Source organism: Crinia signifera, chromosome 4 (assembly GCF_055691185.1).
Source record: "Crinia signifera chromosome 4, ASM5569118v1, whole genome shotgun sequence".
NCBI classification, from domain to species: Eukaryota; Metazoa; Chordata; class Amphibia; order Anura; family Myobatrachidae; genus Crinia; species Crinia signifera.
Genome location: NC_139220.1, coordinates 106042236 through 106062882, shown reverse-complemented (window position 1 = coordinate 106062882; position 20647 = coordinate 106042236). Strand labels below are relative to the sequence as shown.

The following is a 20647-nucleotide window of genomic DNA, read 5'->3' as shown; positions in this document are numbered from 1 at the left end:
CTAGCTCCTCCAACACCCAGGACCGTCCAAATGCCGCGGCTTCCTCTAAGCCTGCAGCATGACGGGGTTTTCCCGCCACGAGACTCTCTCGCGGTGGGAGCGCGATTGTTGCATTTCAGCCATGTGTGGGACGCATCGGGTCTGGATTCCTGGGCCAGGGGTCTCATTTCTCTAGGCTACAGGCTGGAATTCGACAAACCTCCTCCCAGACGATACTTCAGGTCGGCACTCCCAGCATCCCAGGAAGATCAGGTGCTCCTTCAGGGGGCCATTACCAGGCTGCTTCAGTCTCAGGTAATTGTACCGGTGCCAGACACGGAGCAGGGCCAGGGATATTATTCCAACTTATTCCTGGTCCCGAAGCCAGACGGCTCAGTAAGGCCCATCCTGAATCTAAAGTCACTGAACCCCTTCCTGCGTGTGTTCAAGTTCAGGATGGAGTCCTTGCGCTCTGTGATCGCCAGTCTGGAGAAAGGGGAGTTCTTGGCCTCTATAGACGTCAAAGACGCCTATCTACACATTCCTATTTGGCCCCCACACCAAGTCTATCTCAGGTTTGCCTTGGGGAACGACCATTACCAATTCCGGGCGTTACCCTTCGGCCTGTCGACAGCCCCGCGGGTTTTCACAAAGGTAATGGCGGAAATGATGTCACTACTCAGGCTCCGAAGGGTCAATGTAGTGCCATACCTGGACGACCTGCTAATAAAGGCAGGGTCGGCGGAGGCTTTAAGCAGTGCTCTCAAACTGTCCATACAGGTTCTAAGAGACCACGGGTGGATCCTGAACATTCCACAGGGTGATACTGAGCGCTGATTGTTATTCAGTGCTGCTGCTGTAACCAATAGGGGGATTACCATAAACCCCTAATAGTAGTAGAAAACCAAAAAAGAAGAATGGGTACAGCGCTGTACTGAATATAAGAAATATTTAATAAAAATTGTTCACAATAAAATACAATATTACATTTAATAATACACACAAGACACACACACATAAAACATGCAATCTCCTTAATTAAGGTTAGAACTGGTTAGTAATCAATAGGTTTGCAATTGCATCTATCATATGCTCCAACTTTGAGCCAGTTAGTAGATTTTAGTATAATTGAGAGTTCAAGTCCCCACACATGTGCACATTAGATGTGGTTATACTTAATTGTAATCCAGGGGTATTGTGGCTTGTGACATCAGCGATGAAATTCTCCGACCCTTCTCACTTAGGTCATATCCGAGATGTTTTTCAATCTGCTGGGTACAATAGCAACCTGGTGGTCCCCTCAACGCGTTTCTCCGCCTAAAACGATCAGCGGCTTCCTCAGGAGAAGTGTATGCAGCGTTACAGTACTTCCGCCTTTTATGCTGGTAATTTCTGTACTGCGCATGCGCCCGCGTCATGCGGGTCAAGCCTCATTTTGAAATGCGCTCGTTGTTATACACGCGCTTGTATCCTGCACTTCAGGACTCATTTCCGGATGCTGTCCATGTTTACATATGATCGTGATCACGTTGTGCGTGTCACGCCTCCGCCTCAAGCTGCGTTTGTTCTCATGCAGCTGAGCATGAGATTTCCTGTTTGTATGCCAAGCCTCATTCTGAGGACTTGTAGCGGAGATATATTCAGACAATCAACTTATGTAACTACTCATTCGTTTGGCAAAAAGTAGTAATACCAAACTTTTGATGGGAGATGAATTCCTACAAGAATTAGTGGAACCCAATGGGGGGGTAATTTTCAGAAAAGGTTACAATATTAAAAACCAGCTGGTCCATAGCCATTTCAACCCTAAATGTCAATCCTCTCATGTACAGAACCCAACAAATTGGTTACCTGAAAAGCCTCCTGGTTACCACAAATGTGGAAACCCAAAATGTTTAACATGTATAGGGGCAAAACAGAAAAAAACTCTGGAATTTGAATCCTTTTCAAACAAGGAGGTTTTTCAGATAAAAGATTTCCTGAATTGTAAAACCTCCTACGTGATTTACATTATACAATGTGGGTGCGGCTTACAATATGTGGGCCGCACAATTAGGTGCCTTCATGTTCGTTACCTGGAACATAGGCGGAATATCCTGGGTGGAAGTAGAAGCCATCCCTTGTCAAAACATATATCATCTTGTCAAGGATTATCTCTAAAAAATATTGAAGTCAAAGCCATTGAACTAGTTAAAAATACAATAAGGGGTGGCGATAGATTCAATAAACTTTGTAGTAGAGAAGCCTATTGGATATTCCGCCTAGGAACCATGGTACCAAAGGGTTTAAACGATACTATCGAGTTAAACAATATCTAAAATATTAGTTCCTGCTGTCTCATAACACCTGCTTTTCCTTTTTGGGGGTTCATACTAATGATTAGATAGAGGGGGGAGGGGGAGGGTAAATTGGGAGGGTGTTATATTGCCTTTGAAGAGGTATTATCAGGTTGGGTGGGGGGAGGTTTGATAAGGGAGGGTAAGGGAGTTATCAGTTATAATTATTTATAATATTTGGCAATTATATGTATATAAATTCGACACTATATCTATTTTTCATTTTTCCCTTGTATATGCTATATGTCCCGTAATAATTATGTAGATGATTAAAACAAAATTCAAGTTATAAAGATGCTATTGAATATTATTTGAAGATTTTTTTAAGAACCATTCTGATCCCAACAAATTCCCTATAATAGCATAATAATATGATGGAAATAATGTGTGTTTATTAGTGAATGAGAAATTTAGGAAAAAAATCCACACAAAACAACAATGATATAGAGATTTCTTCTTTTCTATATAGTTATGTGTATTTATATAAGAATTAATTTTGCAATATTATAGAACTGTTGCATAAGATCCATTTAAACCAGAACTCCAAAAATCTTTCAATAGATTAAGAAGCTAAAATAATTGATATATAAGTATGTAAATGAATTTCGAAATATTTTATATCGAATCAATGACATGATTTTGATGTTATATAAAATTATGATTATTTTGAGTATCTCGCTCTATCAAATAAGAAAAAATAAAAAACTATATATACTTTTTAAATATTATATAATTTTTATTAAATGTATGTATGTGCTAATTGTTGTCCATGTCATAATTACCATTATAGAACTGGTATGCAAATGAACTGGTTAAGACTCGTGTATATGGACTATAAACAAATGCCCATAACCATCTATGAATATAAGTCAAACATCCTGAAAGAGTAATCACTACTTTTTGCCAAACGAATGAGTAGTTACATAAGTTGATTGTCTGAATATATCTCCGCTACAAGTCCTCAGAATGAGGCTTGGCATACAAACAGGAAATCTCATGCTCAGCTGCATGAGAACAAACGCAGCTTGAGGCGGAGGCGTGACACGCACAACGTGATCACGATCATATGTAAACATGGACAGCATCCGGAAATGAGTCCTGAAGTGCAGGATACAAGCGCGTGTATAACAACGAGCGCATTTCAAAATGAGGCTTGACCCGCATGACGCGGGCGCATGCGCAGTACAGAAATTACCAGCATAAAAGGCGGAAGTACTGTAACGCTGCATACACTTCTCCTGAGGAAGCCGCTGATCGTTTTAGGCGGAGAAACGCGTTGAGGGGACCACCAGGCTGCTATTGTACCCAGCAGATTGAAAAACATCTCGGATATGACCTAAGTGAGAAGGGTCGGAGAATTTCATCGCTGATGTCACAAGCCACAATACCCCTGGATTACAATTAAGTATAACCACATCTAATGTGCACATGTGTGGGGACTTGAACTCTCAATTATACTAAAATCTACTAACTGGCTCAAAGTTGGAGCATATGATAGATGCAATTGCAAACCTATTGATTACTAACCAGTTCTAACCTTAATTAAGGAGATTGCATGTTTTATGTGTGTGTGTCTTGTGTGTAATATTGTATTTTATTGTGAACAATTTTTATTAAATATTTCTTATATTCAGTACAGCGCTGTACCCATTCTTCTTTTTTGGATCCTGAACATGCCCAAATCATCGCTGGTTCCGACCCAGAGGATGGTTTTCTTGGGCATGATCCTGGATACATCGGAACAAAAGGTCTTTCTGCCGATGGAAAAGGTCACTGCAATACAACAACTGGTCAGGGAGGTCCTACAGTCACCTCTGGTACAGATCCATCTTTGCCTCCGGCTTCTAGGCAAGATGGTGGCTTCATTCGAAGCAATACAATTTGGCCGCTTCCATTCCAGGACTTTTCAATTGGACATTCTGACAAAATGGTCCGGCTCCCCCCTGCAGATGCGCAGAAGGATTGGCCTTGCAACAAGAACCAGGATCTCGCTACAGTGGTGGCTAGATTCATCCAATCTGTTGGCAGGCAGACGGTTCCAGATCCAGGACTGGATTCTGGTAACCATGGACGCCAGCCTGAGGGGCTGGGGAGCTGTGACACAGGGAGTCCGCCTACAGGGTCGATGGTCCCCACTGGAGTCGGGCCTTCATATCAACAAGCTGGAGTTGAGGGCGGTTTACTATGCCCTGTTACAGGCAGCTCCATTGTTACAGGGCAAGGCGATCCAGGTCCAGTCGGACAATGCCACCACTGTGGCCTACATAAATCGGCAGGGTGGTACCAAGAGCATGCCTTGCATGAGAGAAGCGTCAAAGATTCTGTCTTGGGCGGAACAGAATGTCCTGGCCCTGTCTGCCATTTTTATCCCGGGGGTCGACAATTGGGAGGCGGACTTCCTGAGTCGCCACGATCTTCACCCGGGGGAGTGGGGCCTTCACACGCAAGTGTTCAATGCCATAGTGGATCTGTGGGGGCTCCCTCAGATCGACCTGATGGCTTCACGTTTGAACCACAAAGTAGCAAGGTACTGTGCACGGACCAGAGACCCAGGGGCCATAGCGGTGGACGCTCTCACCTGGACCTGGGAATTCCAATTGGTGTACCTGTTCCCACCTCTCCCATTGTTGGCTCGGGTGCTAAAGCGGCTCCGGCATCAGGGGACGGAGGCCATACTGGTGGCGCCAGATTGGCCAAGAAGGGCCTGGTACGGGGACATTCAGGCCATGCTAGTGGAAGACCCGTGGCGTCTGCCCCTAAGAAAAGACCTGCTCCTCCAGGGCCCGTTCGTCTTCCAGGACTTACAGCGGCTACGTTTAACGGCCTGGAGGTTGAGCGGCAGATCTTAGTCCACAAGGGTCTCCATCCCTCTGTCGTCACTACAATGATAAAAGCCAGGAAGCCGGTGACGGCTGCTCATTATCATGTAATATGGCGCAGATATATTGCTTGGTGTGAGAAGAATGACTTGCCTTCGGCCAGTTTTCGATTAAACAACCTGCTACGTTTCCTTCAGGCTGGTTTGGATAAGGGTCTCAGATTGGGTTCCTTAAAAGTCCAAATCTCCGCGCTGTCTGTGTTTTTCCAGAAAAAGATTGCGGCCTTGCCGGAAGTGCAAACCTTCTTACAGGGGGTTCTGAGGATTCAGCCCCCCTTTGTGCCTCCCACTGCACCATGGGATTTGGAAGTGGTTCTTACTTTCTTAAAATCAGCCCGGTTTGTTCCACTGGAGGAGTCTGAGCTACGACACCTCACTTGGAAGACTGTTGTTCTGCTGGCCCTAGCTTCAGCCAGGAGGGTGTCCGAGCTTGGAGCCTTATCCTGCCGGAGCCCTTACCTTGTGTTCCACAACGATAGGGCGGAACTCAGGACTAGACCACAATTCCTTCCAAAGGTGGTGTCAGGGTTCCACCTAAACCAACCTATTGTGGTTCCTTCTAGTGCGACACACCCGGATATACCAGATTCCTTGGATGTGGTCCTCACCCTTAAGGGGTATGTCAAGCGCACAGCTAGGATCCGTAAGACGGACAGCTTGTTTGTGCTTTATGATGCGCAGAAGAAGGGTTTACCTGCTTCAACGCGTACCATTGCCAGGTGGATAAGATGTACTATCCAACAGGCTTATGCATCAGCTGGTCTATCGCTTCCTTTTTCAGTAAAGGCTCATTCAACCAGGTCTGTAGGTACCTCTTGGGCTGCTGCTCGAGGGGTGTCGGCTATGCAGCTTTGCAGGGCCGCAACTTGGTCAGGGCAACACACATTTGTGAAGTTCTACAAGTTTGACACCCTGGCCAGGGAGGATTCCCAGTTCGGGAATGCGGTTTTACAGCAGACTCCGCACGTTCCCACCCGTTCTGGTAGCTTTGGGACCTCCCCATAGTAGTGAAGCCCAGTATCCCATTGGACGGTAGAGAAAATAGGATTTTGGGTACCTACCGGTAAATCCTTTTCTCGTAGTCCATATGGGATACTGGGAGCCCACCTCGGTGCGGCTTTTCTGCTGTCAGATTCTACTTCATGTTAGGCTTATTGCCTTGTTTTCTATAGCATAGACATGTCTATAGCCTTGTTTACAGTTACAGGTGTCCTCTAAAGTTGTTAGGATTCACCTCTTTTTTATATGTTTTTTTTGTTCGTTTGGGTGTGCTGGATGAATCTCACCACAATACATTATCACATACTCCTCACATGCTCTCCTTCGGCACAGTTTTTGCATTAACTGACTAGTGGAGGGAGATTGAGGGGAGGAGCCAGTGCACCCACACTGAAAGTTCTTTTATGTGCCTGTCTCTCCTGCGGAGGTCTCAATCCCCATAGTAGTGAAGCCCAGTATCCCATATGGACTACGAGAAAAGGATTTACCGGTAGGTACCCAAAATCCTATTTTTTTGAGATGCCATTTTCTCACTTTGGCACCAAATGCTTGAATAGGAGAAAAAGCAGAGTAGGGCTCATTGATCAGATAGCAGAGGATGGTTGTATACCCTTTCACACCAGCCTAAATTCCCAGGTTGAGTCCGGGAACAACCCGGTACTAGCGCTGGTGTGAAAGGTTCCTGGGCTAATTACTGGGCTAATTTGCCGGCAATCCTACCCTGCTAGGTAGCAGGGTTGTTCCCGGGTTCAACCCGGGACCTGGCTGGTGTGAATGGGGTAGGGTATATTTAGGAGGACAAGCAACCGGGTGAATATTCTCACCACCTCCGCCGCCTGCCCGACGCCATCCCGTTGATTGTCCGCCTCCTTCACACACCAGAAAATGCAGGGACTTTTCTGGTGTGAAAGGGGCCAACCCGGGAATGGCCCGGCATGATTCCTGGGCCATATTCCCGGGTGGGTTGCTGCATTTTCTGGTGTGAAAGGGGTATTACTGGAATATATACATTATTTATGAGGATCTGATCTATACTTTAGTACTAGAGTAGAGGTAAGGTAAGGCCTTATAAAGAATCATAGAATGAGTATTGTTCTATTTAATATATACAAGTCTGAGGGCAGTATTCAATGACGCTGATTCGGCGCTTTTCACGGTGAATGTGTCCTATTTTTGTGCTCCCTGGCAAATTTTTTGACTGGAAAAGTCATTCGCCCTTTTCAACACTCAAAATTTGCCGACAGTGAATAACAGCCAATTCGCAGTCTGTTAGTCGCCGCAATTTGCTGCTGTTTGTGTATTCAATGTTAGAATGGCGAATTGCTTTCAACGTGATTTTCACTGTGCTTCACCGTGTAGCAATCGCCATCTTTTTAAGGTGAACTGGAATGTTATCTTTAAAAAAAAAATTATGGTACTTGTTTCCTAGAACGGCCACACAGATGTCGCATGCGATGCGACCGACGCGATGGTCCCGATTTTTACATTGATTGAAATGTGAATAGGGTCCCTGGGACCCTATTTTATATTGGATTCAATGTAAAATTCTCCCCAGACCCCAATTTTAACCCCCTCAGCGGCGGTACGCGTCCTCCGACCTTTTCATACCCCTACTATCCACATTGGCGTGGAGTTGAGAATATAAAGTGTGGCGAGCGCAGGGAGCCACCGAGCCCGAAGCGTGGTGAGCGGACGCGTATAACTTCACAGGTATACGCATCCCCTCGCGGGGCGCGCTGCGCTCGCCACGCTTCGGGCTCACTTTATATTCTCAACTCCACGTCGACGTGGATAGTAGTATATGCACACATGTTAGGGTTCATTTGTTGGGACCCCATTAACCTACTAGTATATTTTTGGACATTGGGAGAATATAGAGCCTCCACAGAGTTAGGGCCATGGTGTGAATCGAACCAGTGACCTCAGTGCTGTGAGGTGCTAATGCTAACCATTACACCGTCCGTGCTGCCCCAACTCTGTCTTGCACTAAAAAAAGTCTGACTGCTATTTTTTTTAATTTTTTTTACAAATAAACAACATTTTTAAACAAATCCTGAGTTTGATGTTGTAATCTGATTTCAGTGTAAACACACACTGGTGTAATGTATGTTTCATGGTACAGCGATCACAGGCAATGAACTCTAGAGCAATGGAGGAAGTTAATATGGGCAGAGGAATTTTCTTTAACTATTTTGAGGAATATCCGTGTGTGTGTGTGTGTGTGTGTGTGTGTGTGTCATACCAGACTAAAGAACACTGCAGCCACAGGAGCTGTGCTGAACAATCCTTGTTAAATGCATCCTTTGGGACTTGACATGCAGAGAAACCCATGGATTCCAACATATACGGGGCGATATGCAGTTGTTCTTATTTTATCTAGCTAATAATTTTAGGGTTAAGTAATGGGTGCAATGCAAAAATCTTGTTTGAGCGCTCAAAAGGGTAACTTTTAGCACATTTCAGCTCTCCATCCCCAGGTCACCACCACACGGTCAATGGACATTCATTCTCCTGTTCCATCACATGGGAGAGATGTCTTTCCCAGGGAAGTAGTGCAGATATCATGTGACTCTACATTGTAAGGCCATGCTATATGCTGGGTGTCTGATAAAATGCTGCCAGTTGTTTTTTGTATGCCCAGCACAAGGGATGTTTGTTCATAAGCTGTTTTGTAGTTCTAACAAAAAGTTCTTCGTTTTCCTGAGAATTTGATGATGGGTTGGAAATATTAATTTTTTCCCCCTTGTAGTTAATTAAATGTTTTTTTTGTGCTGACTCTTGTGTTTTTCCTATTTTTTTTGTACTGTCAGAGTCTAAATAAACAATATTCTCCAAGCTCCCATAGACAGAGGTGACTTGCTCATGTAAATATATAGTAATGTTGTAATAATTGTTCCAACAACAAACCTACATTTAGGAGCACTTGGAACTCACACCTGGTGTATGACCAGTGCATGGTGCTATGTAGGGGAGAGAGACGTCTATTGAAATAAAGCCGTTTTCAACTAATGTCATTTTTGCCCAGTAATCTATAATTATGATTGTAGCCAAAGTTACAGTATTTTTTTTCCCGAAAGTTATTTACCAAGTATTTGCAGAAGCCGTCATTTTGACAGGCTCTTAGTGTACTTTCACTTTGAGCTGTGACAGATTTTAGCCCACAAACTCTCCACCCCACTCCCAGTCCCTGTTTGCTTCAACCTCTGATATTTCTCGCCAGCTCCTTTCTCTATATCCAGCAAGTTTGAAACAGATCAATGTCCCTGCAAAAATTGCTTTCACTTTCTGTTAATATGCACACAGGGGAGTAATTTGGCCCAGCGAGTGGCTTCTAGTGGTGGTTGATGGTATCTATGTATCACTCATCCAAACGGGAGTTTTCATCCTGATGGAAAAACCAGCACTGGACCTTTTCGTTTGCATTCAACTTATATAAGCTCTCATCACCGTGAAAAATTGATCCAACTTTAAGCATACAAACGGCTTAGCAGTCAATGGACACAGCTTAGACCACACCCCTCAGGCATCATATACATTAGATATTTGGCTCCATTGCCAACCAGTTCCATAAACCGGAATGTATAGATATATGAGAAATAATATAATAGGCCATGACTAGTATCTACTGAAACATGTATAAATGCCCTTACCGCTCCACTTCCTGCCCGTAAATTTATACATCACTTTATTGGTTAGTAGAGTTTCTCATATGAACTGCCAGAGGCAAAAAAATATTTTATTAGCAGTTCTGTCTGTAGGAATAGACCATAAGCCAACATTGCCTGAGCAGCAGTAATTTACTATTCTTGTCTGGTCTTTGGAATGCTCTGAATACCAGGTTCCCTGATGATTTGCTATATCTGTGAAGTTCTAACACATACTACTGTCTTCCAACAATTGAAAATACAATATAATAGGCTCAAAATAATAAAGGTGCGTTATTAAAAACATAGTGATGCATACCATGTATATCCAGGTTTTTATTAACATTTTTTTAAAGCTGCGTTTTAAACAAAAAAACGTACAGTGTTGGCAGATATTTTAATGAGCATTTAATGTATTCACTGGGAACAAGGAACAAGTACCTACAAATATTGAGTTTTACATCCCTTTCATACTGCTGCCCCAGGGTACTGACACTGTTTCAACCCTTGTCAGACCAGTTTCTCGCTACATGTTTTATTTAGGTTATTCCCAGGTCAACTCCGTTCACACCACAGTCGTTGCTGCCTTCTTTTTTTGCCAATATTGGCAAAACCGCAGCATTTTAACATGGCCGGAGTCTAATAAACCAGGTTGTGACACCGGGATAGACACCGTATTAATTAGTTTGTAACACTGGTTGTACCCAGGATACCCAACAATGAACTTGTCTTTCACACTGAGCCTTGATCCGTCAGTAACATGGGTTATATATGCAAGGTAAAAGGGGTATAGTTAATTTAATTGGGTCTTATTGCAATGGTTCCCAAACACGGTTGTGAAGGCACTGTAACAGTCCAGGTTTTAAGTATATCTATGCTTGTCCACAGATGACTTGATTAATACCTCAGTCAATTTGTTTTAACGATATATGCTGAGCCATGGATATCATTTAAACCGGGACTGTTAGGGGACTGCATTTGGGAGCCTCTGTCCTAGCGAATTAAGTTGCCATTTAATTATCACTTTATACTACAACAATAAGTCTGACCCTGAAGTTGGATGCGATTTCCCTTGAACTCCCCATGTACCTTCCCAGGAGTGATTCCATCCGATCTGGTACTCTGTTGTCTTTTTTTGCATTAGATATCTCATGCCATAGGGACACGCATCGCTATTGCCCACAGTGTACAGTGCAAGGGTGCGGTTTTGACTGAGTCAGAATCGCCTGGCTAAATTTCACCGTGCATGCACGTCTTCAGTTAAGTACTAGGATAAACACTAATTGCATTTACCAACCTTTTGATGCCCTACCTCAGTAGACCCAAGTACTGTAGTGGATGTACATACTGCATACTATGAATAAAATATATACAGTAATATATTTTGGACTATAATTATATAGTACAGCATTTTGAGTTCACACTTTGGGTATTCTATTTTTTAGTATTTGCTAAAAAAAGTAGAAAAATAATTATCATGGAGTTTCCTTGATTTGCTACTTGGCAGCTTATTTGTACAGTGTATGTGATTTTGTGGTGAGATTTTCACAGTGTGGGAAAAGACAGATACCTGGAGGGAGAGGGCGTGACTACTGGAAGTGTCTTCTCTCCTGTCTCAGATGGAAGGGAGGATTAACCCCTTTTGTATCTGTTGGGATAAAGGCTGTACTTTAGTCACCTAATATTGTGACCTTGTATTTGAATATGCTGATTTTTTTTTTTTTTTTAACTTTTTCAAGTACAGACTTTGAGTCCATAGTAACGAAGTCACACAAAAAATTAGAGGTACAATTCATACATTGACATAATATGGCAAAATTATGTAAGGTGAGAAACACAAAGGAGTTTTTAGGTTTGTTACCTGTTCCTATATAACAAACCTAATAATGCCTTCATGTTTCTCGCCTAACCTAACACAATGTGTGAGGACTTGAGTACATACAAAATACCCCATTGTCTCAAATATACTGTACATAAAATATTCTTGGATGACCTAGCATAGGTTATTACACCCACTGCCAGTTTTACTCAGAAATAAAGAAAATAATGGGGGCACTAAGGATTAAACTGATGCTGTCTCTGACTACAGCTACTCAATATGCAGTATGTTTACTACATGTATAAACAGGAAAATGTTTTCCTGTCTGCCAAAATAATAAACAATTCATCCCATGTATTGTTGGAGGAACATGGTTTGTCCAGGTGCACAATTGCACTCTTTGCCTGGCGTAATGACCCCATACATCATGGCGACTTCTCCCCTCCGAGAAGTCATCTGCAATCCCCCTTGAGCCACACAGGAAGGTCCCAGGTATCAAGATCTCCTGCTCGGCTGCAGAAGCAATCCAAGAGATTGCTTGTGCATATGCGCATCGCATCAGACCTGCTGTCATTCACCTGCAATTTGGGCTCTTTTCCTGCGATTGATCACCGGAATCACAGGAAAAGAGCTTAAATTGCAGGTAAATTAGTGTATTGGCTCCAAACTATAAATGAGGCAAACTGCATGCAAATCCACAGTGTAACCTTGGGTGCCCTTTAATTATTGTGCGTATCGCACCCAGTTAGTCAATCTTAGCTGTGTAAAGCAGGAAAGCCCAATTAAACTAATGGGTATGACAGGAAAAGTGCAGTTTGGGTGCCCAAACAGCTGTTTTTAGCACACGTCAGCACTTCGCCTCCAGGGGCTGTGAGCTGAAATGTGTAGGGCCGAGGCTATTCACACCCAAACGGAGCAACAACTGAATTGCTCAGTCAGACACCCAAAACTAATAGCCACAGTAAAAACAATTGATTAGAATCCTAATACTTGGAGTGTGCGCCTGCATTTTTCTTTTTGTGTGGCACAAGAAGTCTCAGCATGGTACCACCTCTTATGCTTAAAATGGATTCCAGCTCCGCCCTTAGCTCTGTGAAAATATCAGACTGTCAGAACAACTTGCACTGTAGGATATGATCTTTGTCTTTTTCTAAACCGAAGGAGTTAATCTTTATGGTGCCCCTCCATGCTGACTCATGTAAAAGCTTGGTTATGACTTGGTCCTAAGTGTGCAGTCAAGAATGAGTGTGAGTATGAGTGATGTTAGGATTGGAGTCACCTTACACTGTCATAATACAGCTGTACTGTAGCTGCAGTGCCTCCATTAAATGTTACTTTACGCAATATTTCCTCTATCATACGTTAAAAGACGGCTCCATGTGCTTTGTAGATAACACGTACTAGGCTATTTGAACTCTATTCTGTCAGATGCATTGTTCTCCATACATCTCAACACGTGTCCTCAAGTTAAACGTCAGTACCGATTTTGTCTTTTTTCCCCATTGCTCTGCACCTTTTGGTTTCCTGTTTCCTGTTTTTGATTAGGGTGGCACCATTGTATTTTATGCGGGACATCCTGTGTTCTGCAACAAGAGTGAGCGCTCAAAGTCTCACTGCTCTTCACAATGCAGATTCGTACATAAAAGGCGCCCTGGCTTTTGGCTGAGTGACATGCACAAACGCTCAGCACATAGCGGGACACCTTCTCAGTACACTGCAATGTTTTGTGCTGAGCGGGGCTCCGCATGATACTTTTAAGTGGAATTGCAATATATCTATATAAAATATGGACAGTGGGAAGTGCCATATTCGCTGTAGATCATACTGCAGCTTTGGAACACAATGGGGAATGCCATTATTTATGGGCGCCTGCTGTGAATACCTTGGCTACTAATTTTTTCAGTTTTTTCCATTCATACCTACCTGAAGGGGCCAGCAGAAATTCATGGTTGTTCAAACTGAGTTTAGCCGCTTTCCCTGTCTAAACTCTGCGCATTTTGGTGCAACAAGCATGATCATTGGGGGTGTGGTGTAGCAGGTCAACCCCAAAAGCTTGATATGCACAAGACCGACACTAGAAAGATTGATGCAAGCAAACATTTGTCACTGTGTGCAGCCCAGAGAAGTTGGGCGACGAGCTGGTTCAGCGCTGCACCTCTGGCGTTGGAACCCGCTCGACCTCTCCCTGCCGAAGTCGTGAACTTGCTCACCGCCGGACACAGTAACAGTGGCCGGAACCAGCTTGCCACCCGACCTCTCCCGGTTGCACACTGGGTTGGAAACAGACAGGCACCATCTGAGTGGGTGCCCAGGCGCTGCCCGCATTAGACTGCGCATGCACAGTCTAATCCCAAAATCCCAGACATTTTGGGGCCGAACCCGATTCCAGGATTGGCCACCCTAGGGTTGACTGCACACTGCATTGCATTAAACATGGCTGAGGAGTTGCCGAACCCGGAGTTCATCAGTGCTCTTTTTTTTTTTTTTTTTGCTGTTTACAGCAAATCAGAGCATTATGCAAATGCTTACACTCTGCCACTCCCATCTGACTGAGAGCAGCTCATGGACTTCCTCATCTTTCCAATATAACATGCCTGTCTGTTTTTCTGCAGCACATCTCTGAGGCCACTGTGACACCTGCTCCGCCTATCAGGGAGACAGAAATGCGCAGCGCACAGCCAATAAGCGCATTTTAAGAAGAGCCGGGATACAAATCCCAGGTCATAGCCTTTCACAAAGCCAGCGACCCATGTTGGACATGGGAAACACCCATGTAAATACCTGGGTCAAAGTCCCGATACTTTTAGACCTGGGTTGAGCCTTTCAGACCAAAAATAAACCCAGGTTCAACACGGCAAGAGCCTGGAAATTACCAGGATGTTTTTTCTGTCTGAAAGGGGTATTGGTGATCCCAGTCGGAGTCCACATGGATGGTGTGATAGAGCTAAAAAAAAATAAAAAATTCCCCAAAAACTTATGTCTACATAGTCATGTTGACCTATTGCTTGTGGTGACCTTTTGACCAGATCTACCATATGTATGTTGACTCTCTACCTAGACATTGTTTGTCAGCCATTCAGAAACCGATAATTGGTGCTGGAGCACTCAACCTGACAGGTAGAACGATTCCATATCTTCCCATTAAACATGCCCAAAAACAACTGAATTGCTCTCAAACAAAATAATGGGGAAGAAGTAGCTGGCACAAGGGTAAGTGTGCACTACAGGCAACTGTTGCCATATTCCCGATTGTGCATAACTTCATTGTATTAAGGGATTTGCTATTAATGGTTTATTTTCAGCTTCTGCCTTGGGAAAGGTTATGGACTGAGTCTTCATAAAACTGTGGATCATGTACAGCTGTTTACAGTGACTTGTCCCTTTTAGGGTGATCCCTTACCCATCCAATGAAACTCATTATGATGACAAGATACAGCCTTAAGCATTTGTTTTCTCTCCAAACATTCCTTATGGTGAAGTTACAGATATGTGCGTGGTCTCTATGGTAACCTCTCTGTAATTCTGCAGCTGTCGCTGGATTATCTGCACTTTCCTACAAGAGATTTGTTTTACAGATCTCACTTTATTTTTACCTATTTTATTAAACGTTATGTCTAATGCTGCCCATACACATTGCGTTGAGATGCGCGCTCCTGCACATATCCCATCTCACAGCACATAAAATATGAGGCTGCCTGTACTTTTTAACTTGATTTCATTGCATCTAGTTCAACACACACACCGTACTTTAGCCCATCGCATGCATTTTGAACTATATGCAATGCAATATAGTTTACAATGCACTGTGCGCATATCACTTTGCATGGGCGGCATTACTACTGAATAACTAAGATGTTCTGATATCATGTTTTGATATTTTACTGTATTTTTTTATTTTATTTTGCATACCATTTTTTCCCCCATGGTTAAATTAACTAATAATAACTATAATGTAGCTGTTAATAATGTAGGTGAACCAAAATCTAGGGGTGGTATTAAATCGAGTGTCGGAACTAGTGTTTGACTGTCAGAACAACCGGCCAATATGACCATTGGCCGTCATGAATGTTTCATGAATGTTTCGGAAGTTGGAACGGCTTTGGATTGCCAAAATGGCCGCAGATTCGACAATCTAGTTGCCGTTTCCGTTTCAAGGCTTCAATTATCGTAAATATAAGCACAGACTGAATACCCTCCCAATCCTCAATATGCCATGCATCGTGAGATGCTTGACTTGAGTCAACAGGCTCCGTTCTGGTAGAGTTAGGCCTCTTTTTGGATGAAAATGTTTAAAAGGCCACGATACACTTGTGCAATTTGGCCTCTTTTCATCCAATTCCGATGGGTCGGGCCGAGAAACTGGATGAAAAGTGTCCAAATAGCATTTTTTTTACGTCTGTTCGGATCCGATGTGTGTTCCCCCTGGTGTACCGCTGATGGGTCGGATGTGAATCTGACCCATCAGCGGTACACCAGGGGGGCTTTTTAGCACTAGCATTGTATAAAATCAGATCAGGTCTGTAGGTGTGTGCTAGCGGTGCCATCGCTGGCACATATCTATAGTATGCAGAGTGGGGAAGCGCAGGCAGTAGAGGCGCTCTCCCTGCTCTGCATCCTCCAGGGAACAGGCTGCTGTAGTGTCAGGCAGGCCGTAGTGGGCAACTGCGGATTAGCAGCCGCCCGTTCATTTGAACACTGAACTTCCCTGGCAGCTCATTCCACTTCCTGCCAGATTCATTTTGGTTACTTGTTACAGGCAAAAAAACATAAGAAATAGCACATTAGATACCAAATTGTACGTGAGCCCTCCCTAGGAGCTGCCAGGGAATTTAAAGGTAAATTGGGTCTGACTTGCCCTTCAGACATGTCAGACTAATGTTTGTGGTGCCTTTAGTCTGAAACAGCACCTGGAAACAGCTGAATAATTTTATATGCGACTTGTATACTGTGTGTGACAGTCTGCAGCACAATGGAACTTGTATTTAACCCCTTCCCGACATTTGACGTACATTTACGTCATGGCCGGGATGTACTTCCCGACACATGGCATAAATGTACGTCATGCCATTTAACTGGTGACAGTTTAAACATGTCTGCTGTCCCTGACAGCAGACATGTCCCTGCATGCCCAGGGGGGGTGGCGATGCCTCCCCCCCGTCGGCGATCGCTGTGATTGGCTGTTCAAATGTGAACAGCCAATTACAGCGTTTTCTGTGTACCGGCGAATAACGTTCGCCGGTGACACAGGGATCGGTGGTGATTGGTGCTGTAAAGTACAGCACCAATCACCACGGGGTGTAAGGGTGACACTGGTGTCACCCCACCTCACCCCACCCACCCCCAAAGGCCGTGATTGGTTCGCCGGACCAATCACAGCCATGGAGGGTGATTTAAACTAACGGTGACTGCACTGCAGACGCCATTCCGGTCTGGAATTGCGTGCAGTGCGGTCACCGTACCTATCTGCCGTGATATACTGACCTGATCCTTGCAAAATACTTACCTGATCACCTGATCACTGCTTGTAGCGTGCTGGATGCTTCCTGGATCTGACTTCTTGTGACTTCCTGCTGCTGCTGCAGTGTGATAGAGTTATAGAGAGAGAGAGAGAGAGAGAGAGTGACAGAGTGTGCTATATTTTGTGTCTGCTACCCCCCATTTTTGGGGGTGCAGGTTTTTTTTTATATATATATAACTGTCAGTGCTGCTGCTGCAGTGTCATAGAGTGAGAGATAGAGAGAGATAGAGAGAGATAGAGAGAGATAGAGAGAGATAGAGAGAGATAGAGAGAGATAGAGAGTGCTATATTTTGTGTCTGCTACCCCCCCTTTTTGGGGGTGCAGGTTTTTTTTTATATATATATATAACTGTCAGTGCTGCTGCTGCAGTGTCATAGAGTGATAGATAGTGATAGATAGTGATAGATAGTGATAGATAGTGATAGATAGTGATAGATAGTGATAGATAGTGATAGAGAGAGAGAGAGAGAGAGAGAGAGAGAGAGAGAGAGAGAGAGAGAGAGATAGAGAGAGATAGAGAGAGATAGAGAGAGATAGTGATAGAGAGTGCTATATTTTGTGTCTGCTACCCCCCCTTTTTGGGGGTGCAGGTTTTTTTTTTATATATATATAACTGTCAGTGCTGCTGCTGCAGTGTCATAGAGTGATAGATAGTGAGAGATAGAGAGAGATAGTGATAGAGAGTGCTATATTTTGTGTCTGCTACCCCCCTTTTGTGCTGATCAGTATATCTGTGCTGATCAGCAACTTTTTGGGGGTGCAGGGTTTTTTTTTTTTATATATACCTGTCAGTTGCTGCCAGTTGCACTGTCAGTTGCACCAAAGGTTGTGCACCTGCTGCCCCTCACTGGTAATCAGTGTCGCATTACTGATCACCTTTTTTTTTTTTTTTTTTTTTTGAGGGTGCTGTGGGGTCTTTTTTTAATTTTTTTTTTTTTACACACACTGTGATTTTGTGGGTGTCCTGTGGCCACTGTGCGCTGATCAGTGACGTACATCACTGATCAGCTTATTCGGCACAGGGTTGATCTATTTTTTTTTTTTTTGATCAAATTCCTGTTGCCTTTGAGCGCTGTTCAGTGACGGACGTTACTGACCAACATTTTTTTTTTTTATTGGGATCAAATTCCTGTATAAAGTATTTTTTTTGTCTGCACTACATACACACTACACACTACATACCCCACGTGTTGAAATAAAGTTTGTACCCCCCCTACACTATACACGTGTTGAAACATTTCACTACCAGAAACACAAAAATAAAAATGGCATCCCAAATGTCATCCCAAATGTCATCCCAGTCATCCCAGTCATCCCAGTCATCCAGAAGAATGTATTCAGCGGAGGAGGCATATGCCATGCTTGCCTCTGACTCTGACACAGCCAGTGAGGCAAGCGGGGAATTTGAAGGATTCATCTTAAGCTCCTCTTCCTCCTCTAGTGATGAGGGACCCCCTCAAAGACGCCCCCGTAGAGCAGCTGAGACCCCCCCCCCCCAATAATTGATCTCGTATGGACCCCACCACCAGACAATTTTGAGCCCCAGGTTCCTGAGTTTTTGGCCATCCCAGAAATCCAATTTGATTCCACAGGTCTCAGAGAAATTGACTTTTTCAAATTATTTTTCTCTGATTTTATAAATTTAATGGTGGACCAAACTAATTTATATGCCCAGCAGTTTATTGCTCAAAACCCCACGTCATCATTTTCTAGGTGGACCCCTGTAGATGCAGTAGAGATGATGACGTTTTGGGGTCTGGTGTTTCATATGGGCATAGTAAAAAAGCCAGAAATTAGGCAATATTGGAGTACAGATGTTCTGTACAGCACCCCACTTTACCGTATGGCCATGACCCGGACTCGTTTTGAGTTAATCCTTAAATTTTTGCATTACAACGATAATGCACAGTGCCCACCCAGAGATGATCCCACCTTTGACCGGCTATTCAAAGTCAGGCCGGTCATTGATCATTTCAGTGCCAAATTTGAAGAGATGTACATCCCAGATAAATTTATTTGCATAGACGAGTCCCTTATACATTTTAAAGGAAGGGTTAAATTCCGCCAGTACCTTCCCAATAAGAGGGCAAGGTATGGCATAAAAATGTATAAGCTGTGTGAAAGCACCTCAGGGTACACTCACAGGTTTAGGGTATATGAAGGGAAGGATTCAAGAATTGAACCGCCAGAATGCCCCCCCTCCCTCGTAGGTGTTAGTGGAAAAATTGTCTGGGATTTAGTGCACCCCTTCCTGTATAAAGGTTATCACCTCTATGTGGATAACTTTTACACTAGCATCCCCCTGTTTAAGGCCCTTGGTTCAAGAGGTACAGCAGCTTGCGGTACTGTGCGCAAGAACCAAAGAGGCCTCCCAAAAACGCACATTGCCCAAGTAATGAGAAGGGGTGAAAGCAGGGCACAATCCACCGAAAATATGTTGTTGGTCAAATATAAGGACAAGAGGGATGTCCTTATACTGACAACAATTCACGGAGACAGTACCACCTCCATCCCTGTACGAGGTACCAGTACCCACACCTCAAAACCTAATTGTATCCTGGATTACAATAAGTACATGGGCGGAGTGGATCTTTCAGATCAGGTACTGAAGCCGTACAGTGCCCTGCGGAAAACAAAAATCTGGTACAAGAAGCTGGCCGTGTATATCATCCAGATGGCACTGTATAACGCTTACGTGCTATTCCGTTCTACCAGCCAGAGGGGGACATTTATGCACTTTCAAGAGGAAGTCATAAAGAGCCTAATATTTGGGAAACCAGCAGGCAGAGGGCCCCAGTACTTCTAGTACTGGCCCCCGTATTGTACCAGGGCAGCATTTTCCTGATGAAATCCCCTCCACTGGAAAAAAGGGCAGGACACAAAAAAGGTGCAAAGTTTGCTATAAAAAGGGAATAAGAAAGCAAACTATTTTCCAGTGTGACACTTGCCCCGACAAACCCGGCCTATGTATAAAGGAGTGTTTTAAAATATACCACACATCTATGGATTATTAGGTTCATCATTTCACTGTGCTTCGGGGGTCTTGCTAATGCCACATAGCACCCACCATTCATTCCACCAGAATCTGAGCCGCAAAATCCAAATATCACTCCTTCCCTTCTGAGTCCTGCCATGCACCCAACTGGTATTTTTTGGTCACATGTGAGGCATTGCCGTACTCAGGAGAAATTGGGGCACAGATTTTGGGGTGCTTTTTCTCCTTCATACCTTATGAAAATGAAAAATTTTGAGCCAGAACTGCATTTTTGTGTAAAAAAATGTAATTTTTCATTTGCACAGCCCAGTTGTATCAAAATTGGTGAAACCCCTGGGGGTTTGAAATGTACACTATACCCCTAGATGAATTCCCTGAGGGGTGTAGTTTGCAAAATGGGGTCACTTGTGGGGGGGTTCCACTGTATTGGTGCTTTGGGGGTCTTGCTAATGCGACATAGCACCCACCAACATTCCAC

General features: G+C 43.9%; 1 protein-coding gene across 1 annotated transcript in view; it reads left to right on the top strand.

The window, feature by feature from the left end:
* TSPAN17 (tetraspanin 17) overlaps positions 1-20647 on the top strand; it is a 77127-nt gene that overhangs the window by 10067 nt on the left and 46413 nt on the right. The window lies entirely within an intron of this gene.